The sequence below is a fragment of the Cryptotermes secundus genome, unplaced genomic scaffold (assembly GCF_002891405.2).
Source record: "Cryptotermes secundus unplaced genomic scaffold, Csec_1.0 scaffold1105, whole genome shotgun sequence".
In the NCBI taxonomy this organism is placed as follows: domain Eukaryota; kingdom Metazoa; phylum Arthropoda; class Insecta; order Blattodea; family Kalotermitidae; genus Cryptotermes; species Cryptotermes secundus.
In genome coordinates, this window is record NW_019718631.1 from 886232 (window position 1) to 893967 (window position 7736).

The window sequence follows — 7736 nt, forward strand, 5'->3', positions numbered from 1 at the left end:
AGTTGCGAATATTTTAAACTTTCTGTTTTTGGATATGAGTTGGGAACAACATAATGGCTTCTGAACTAAGCGGTGGCAAGAATTCCTGGAATTTATTTGCTTTTTAACTCGTTCATAAGTGCACTTTTGATGTAAGCCTGTAGTTACCAGATTTTTTTTTTTAATTTTCCCAAAATTCTCGAAGGATTTATTGGGTACATTTATATTGTTTTTGTCTTGAAATCCGATGAAGAGATGTGAATATAGGTTGATACTAATTATGTTCGATCTGTTGTTATTAACCTCTTGACTCAATAAAATTAGTGTCTTTATACGATGGATGAATTTGTGTTTGCAACATACATGTATCATCCTCAGCATAAACCAGACATGCATACAATTAACAGGCATGATTCTTGAAGGAGACAACTTTCTGTTGATTACAATTATTTTATTACGTATTTGTTATCAGTATTTTCGCGGATATCGACTCGTCGTGAAGTGGACTTTCAATTTCTCCTGACTCTTTCCTCAGCCACGTTTACGAGTAGTCCTTTGTTGTTAGGAATAATGTATAGGCCTGTGGTAATGTAGTATTGTGTTGCTGCAGGTTGTCCAAGAAGCATGGGTTGCAGACGGACCGATCAATACTCTATTCATTGGGTGCTTGTACTGTTGACGGGTCCGACTGTCAACAAACCCTTCCCACCACACTGCGTGCAAGACAGACTCAAATCCGAACATAGCAACTTAACTCCCTTAATCCGAAGAAACACGTTGTTAACAACCAGAGCAAAACAGCAGCACTGCGTTCTAGGCAAAACGTTCTTAGTTTTAGAAAACGCCTCAGCAGACGTGTAAGGAGAAGGGGTGTCGAAATATGTTAAATATTTCCTCAAACGTTTTCCAGTTCGAAGGTTCTGTCTTCTGATGTATAACACCGTGCAGTCTGTGCAAAGTCAACCGATACTTCGAGGCACATATCGCCTCCATCTTCATGGTCGAGGAAACCAATGCAATTAGCAAGCTCTGCACGCTGATCGCGTGATGCAAAACGTTAGATCCCATCCCCAGGGTCGCAACCACACAGCATAGCCATATTTAAAAGCTTCATTGTTGCAGAATGCCACCACAGACATCCATTCCTCCAGTGGGATTCGAACACACGACTCCAATTTTCGAGTGGACGAAGACAGTTCATGCCTTTAGAACGAACGGCCACTGTGTTCGGCCATGCCGTATTATTGCTCATTAATTAGTATTAGAGCGAATCATAGAGACAGACGGAGCGAAGATGTGGACTGAATTGAAATGTTTCAGTGTATTTTCCAGTTCATGTTTTGTGTTGACGTTGATGACCTTTATGTATGTGGCGCTTCGAAAATTACATGGATCTCAATAATCAGGAAAATTGTGCTCCTGCCTTTCTACCGCAATTCATATACTCGTCTGCATTTTAACTACCGTAGGAGAGACCTCGGCATCGTGTTGCACAGTAAACTGCATTTTCTTCAGCATTCTATTGATATATCTTCTCAGGCATTAAAGTTTTTTGGGCTCATTCATTTCTTAACATTCACTTTTGCTTCCTCTGCTAGTCTCAAGATTCCATATATCGCTTTAATTATATTAAGCATTTAATTGCATGAATTACAACCGTCGAATAAGCGGCCTCCGTAGTCTAGGGGTAACGTTCCCACCTCATGACTCAAGGTACGCGGGTTCAAACCCGGCGGAGGTCGTGGAATTTTTAAGGGCGGAAAAATTCAGGGAACAAGTCCTCCGGGAGGGACCTTAAGCCGTGTGTCCCGTGTCGTAGATTTACGGCACGTAAAAGAACCTCATGTCTTTAGGAGACCTCTGAGCTAAATTATAGGCCATTTCCCGCCCAAGTAGTCTCCAATGCCTCTGGTGGATGGGGGAAGCATCAAGTTACCGGGGGCCGACCTCGTTGGCTCTACGGGGGTTGATAGCATGCACCGTTACCGGTAGGGTATGGCGACAGTAGAAATTAAAGGGGGACGCACAATGGACCAATAACTGGTCTAAGTGCATGGGGAAACCCACCCCCTCTCATAATACAATACAATACAATACATGCATTTAATTGCATGAATTACAACCGTCGACAGCGCAAGTAATACGGGAATATCTTCAATAAAGACATGTGTTGGTATATATCTTACGTGTTTAATATAAGCGCAACTATGCTACATGTTTCGACCGTATATGCAATATTAAATAAAACAAAAGAAACTCCGTGGCATGTAGTCCGCAAGCGAACTATACCGACCGAGCGAGCGCCGTTTGTCGGCGAAGTTACTGCCAACTTTTTCGAATAGAGGGTGTCTGTGGTCAGCGCTACGGATTCCCACGGACGTTAATCTCAGTTTTATAGACCGGAGCTGCTATTTCCTTGAAATACCTCCTCAGTTATCCTCACGAGGCTGAGTGGACCCCGTTCCAGTACCATTACTTCTCAGAAAATCTGGTAATGCCGGAAATCGAACCCGAGACCTCTGAATCTGTAGCCACGAAATCTAACCACTACGCCACAGAGGCGGTCTATATGCAATATTAACAGCTTAAAAATCTTATGAAGCAATTCTTACGATTAATCGTACTTCTTGTGCAAAATATATAAATTCGTTACTAAATAAATAGGCACGTGCCTTAATTCCAGAATGTGATATAGTTACATCAGCCTTAACACCAGCGCAACAGCTGTTAGTAGCCAGAAAGCTGATAGAAGCGGAATTTAAAGTAGAGCATAATTTCATTCTGATGTGATTGAAGTATCTGCCACATACGGAATATAGAAGCATTCTAGTAGAACTTTATTTGTCCTCATTTAACATAAAACCCAGAAAAAAAGACTTAATATTTTCACGAAAGAAATTTGCATATAGATTGGGTAAAAAAAAAAAGAAGAAACGCTGCGCATAAATTTCAGGAGTAAAGCAAGTAGTTTCTGTTTTTTCCTCTCTCCCTTATTCGGTCTATGTAGCAGTGAGATGTAACACAAGAAATTCTACCTGTGAAAAACGGGTGTGGGGGCAAGCAAAAATGAACCGTGTAGATGAAATACAGCAGGCACTTTCTGTCAACCCAAACACCTAAGGACCTATGTCTCTTTACGTTTGCCTGGCTTCACTGAACTCGAAGCGACAACATGAAACATGAATGACGTTTGACAGACCCCAGTTCAGTAGGCAAGCTCGACGAACACCCAGTATTCGGTGCCCGTGTCGGCTTTCTTAGCAAACAAGCGGTGCCCTCCTTATCTGAAGGCTGTCTCCTGTATGGACAGCCTGTCGTGGAGAAGTTTCCCGCATAAAGCAAGAAAGGCACAGTTCAGGTAAGTGATCTGCCGTACGGGTTGCACGAGAATACACGAATTTAGAGTTACTGAAATCAATATTATAAAACAGCGCAAAATTGACATTGGATTGTAACATATTTAATTACTTACCCATGGAACTGAGCCCTTCTTGATAAGCCGCCAACTGTGCAGCTACTCAAGAGATTCCCAGCATTTTATGGAACCCGAAAGTTCATTACCGTATTCACAAGAGCCCTCCACTGATCCCTATCCTGAGTCAGATCAATCCAATCCATACCATCCCATCCTACCTCTCTAACAGTCATTTTAATATTGTCCACATACCTACGAGACTGTAACATAAAGACGGCAAACTGAAATAATTACACAGGCTTTACGCCGGTACTACTGACCTTCCTTCAGTAGTAATGTCCTTTGGTTTTAGAGTGGGACTTCACATGTCCCTCCGTCAGATGCAATACGTCTTCTATTCTGATGTAAATAAGACAAGGTTTACAAACCTAATCGTTCCGAGCAAATGTTATTCCAAGCACAACGTACTATATATTGTGACATGACACATGAAAAGAGTGAAGCCAGAGAAGACGGCCGTTGCTAGAAAGCAACTCGACAAACACCTGTCCCATGGGTAGCAGTTGCCGCCATGAGTTATTTGTAAGATAGTAGCCTGGTGGCAACAACGTAAACACGAGAATAGGAGAATCTCCACTTTGGGAACCGTTGCGTAGCAACACTTAGTGAAGACACAGAAGATGTCATGTTTGGAGTAGCGATTTGTTAAGCGTGTCGATTAGCAAGAGCGTTATGAATACTTATGGTTACGAGTTGGAAGTGTCCAATAATTCCAAATGACAAACCAAACCCCATGTATATTCATTAACGTGTGAAAATACAGTAGAACTTGGTTATAACGTCATCAAAGGGACCTAAAAATAAACGTTATAAACGAATGTCGTTGTAACCGAAATGGGCACTTCCACAGTAGCCTTATGTCAGTCACGTAAAAATCTAAAAAAAAAACCGAGTTAAAATGTTGCATTTTTTAGTGAAATGCGTAGTTAAGTACAGACTAACGTAACATTAACGTGGAATTGCCCAAATGTGTAATATCAAAGACATATTACAGCGCTTTTCACTGACAATACACACCGCACAATACTGTATATTAAAGGTAGGCCTACTCACCAAATTACAGTAGATTACATCAATTGTTGTGCCTTACTGTACCTAGATACGAGTACAGTAATCAGTTATCTTCATCTGTTTCCTGTTACTTGCCCAATACACACTTTCTAAATTACGTTCAATGTCCATATCAGAGAAATTCAGGAATGAAAATGACGTTACATACGAGGTTGATGCATTTGTGCATGTCGTACTAAGCAAGGTATAAAAACAGTTGCTTTATGAGGAATTAGTTCGTACCATTGAATATTTGACGCAATAGACAAGGTGTCGCAGAAACCGATGTTGCTATAACCAAGTTTTACTCTATATCATGGCTTTCGTAACATGAAGTATAATTTTAATTTTATGGTGCTCAAATTATATCACACAGCCATAACACAATTCGATTTTGTCACACCGACTGTTGAAAACGAAATTGTAGTGACTGATTTAACTCTCTATTTATCTATTTGTCTGTCTGTCTGTATGCCTGCCTGCCTACCTGTCTACATACCTACAGCCCTTTCGTTGGACCTTTGCTGCTTTTTCAATTTCTTAATCCTAAACACAGTCGGTAGGACTGCTTGGACGGGGGATCAGCCAATCGCAAGGCCACTACCTACACACAGAATAAACGCTCATAGACATCCATGCTTCGCGTGGGATTGGAACCCACGATCCCAGCATTCAAACGAGCGAAGACAATTCATACCTCAGACCGCGCGGCCACTCTGATCGGCTTAATTCTGTAATACCGCAATAAATTAATTGCGATAGTGAAATATAATATTTCAGAGACATGCTCCTTCTGAAATCATACCTTGATTTATAAGCCTCAGAGATATGCACAAGAGTAACATTTCAAACAGTTTAACAACATATGCAACCGTGGAAAAAAGCGCGATAAGAAATAAAACACGGATGTTCCTTTGCCTCAATCAGAATCCTGACGTTTACAATCTGCGTCCACTCAGACCTCCTCTTATTTCGTTAGGTTCCAGCACTCTGCCATCTTTATTCCTGTTGCTCCCACTTGACGCATAGGGCATCGTGAAACACTTCGTTTCACTTCACTTTCGTAATCTTAGACAGACGGTAGGACTCCTTGGACGAGTGATCAGCACGTCGCAAGGCCGCAACCTATATATAAACACAGAATAAAAGCAAACAACCAAGCCTTGAGTGGGATTCGAACCCACGAGCCCAGTCTTCAAACGAGCTATGATATTTCATGCCTTAGACGGCGCGGCGACTGTGATCGACACTTCTCTTGTTATATAAGCACAAACATTAATTTTAATTCATAATGAGCAGCTTTTGTAAATATAATTGGTATTTAAAAGCAAAAAGGTGACAGTAATAGAGGCTGGCTTTATAATTTTATGAAACTAATCATGTATGAGCTATGGTGAAGGATTGTGTCTATAAATGTACAGCACGTGCATTATTTTCGTATATTTACTGAACGAAATTCTAAGGACGCATTCACAAAGTGGAAATCGTTGTTTAGTTCCGTAGAACAGAAGCCTTTTTCAGTCAAGTGCTGACAGTGTATTCCATTGAAATTGTTTGGATAAGGCATTAAATTAAATTGTGTTTCATGTTTCGTCTAAATTGTTTGTTATAAAATAAAGTTTTGTTTAAATGTACTCGTCTGCCGCGAAACAAAAAACACTTTTTTCACGAAGAGGGAGATTATACGGCAAAAATCTGCATCGTAGAATTAAATAGATAAAACATTCAGAGACTGAATAATGACGTCAAACAAGCCTTGGAATTCAGGCAACATGACGGGCAGACAGTAATAACCATCAGACAGAGTGGAAAAGGGAGAAGATTTTGGTAACGGTCATGACGATAAATTTGATCAAATATTACATTTGTTTTTAATATCACACGTGACCTTCCATATGTTACCCAACTGCTATATAATTGACTATATTATACTAATGGCTTTACAGCCCTTTGTTGGACCTCGGCTGCTTTACCAGTTTCTTAATCTTTTTGCACGGTCTGCAGGTTTCCTCGGACGGAGGATCAGCCCGTCTCAAGGCATCTACCTGCATACAGGACAGCACAAACACAGAATAAATGCAGAGAGATATCCATGCCTTTAGTGGGATTGGAACCCTCGACCCAGTGTTTGAGTGGGCAAAGATAGTTCATGTCTGAGACCTCGCGGCCACTGTGATCGGCATAATTAATGAATAGCTTACTAAAAAATTTCATGATGTAGGAACTTTTCTTAAACATATGATAGATATTTCGCTGCTTTCATGAAAACCAAGAATCTATCGCTGCATTCGCAAATGCTGGAAATCAGAATATGCACTGAGCTACTAGAGTCCAGCTCACATCTTCCGTCCTGTTTCACTGCGTATCTTAACATTCTTCCTTCTGCGCCTAGTTCTCCAATGTGGTCTGAAGATCTGTAATTTTGCCGACTCACTTATGAATATTTAATAATGTTCCTTTTGATGACACGTCTTACTATACACACATCCCAAGGCCGCGCCATAGCTCAAGCGGTTAGTCGCTGGCTTCCCACCGCGGCGGCCTGGATTCGATCCCGGGTCTGGTCAAGTGGGATTTGTGGTGGACAAAGTGGCGCTGCGGCAGGTTTTCTCCGAGTACTTCGGTTTCCCCTGCCAATCTTCATTCCACCAACTGCTTCACAATCACCCTCACCTATCATCTGGGACTGGTACAATAGGCCAGAACTGGCCACAGTATAAGGGACTTAGTTCCACCGCACTAGCAATAAAAATGACATTCTTCAGTCTTCTCCATGAGAACCTCAAATCTAACATCGGGAATGGAATATACGGTTGGACGAATGCACATGACTCCTTACAATTTCGTGCAAACTAAGCATAGATGTGAATATAATGTGGCACATTTGCTGAAAGCAAGAATTGTGGAGTCAAAATAGCTGGCAGTTACTAGGCAGCGGCGGTAAATAAGGTAATAGTGTTTTCTGTGCAGTCCGTGCCGATGACTGCGCACGAAATATTGGAATAAGCCATGCAATTGTTAAGCAACAGCTGCACTGCAACAGAGGAACGGTGCTTAGAGAACTTCTGCGGTTCAGCCGTTGTAAGCTATTGCTGTTAGAAGCTGATAGCTGAGGCCGGGGACCGTTCGGGAACCCAGAGGAAAGGGAATGTCCGCAGTTGGATGCCGCTACCAAGCACCGACAGTGAAGACGTGACTGTGGACACTAGTGTGTGTGTGTGTGTGTGTGTAA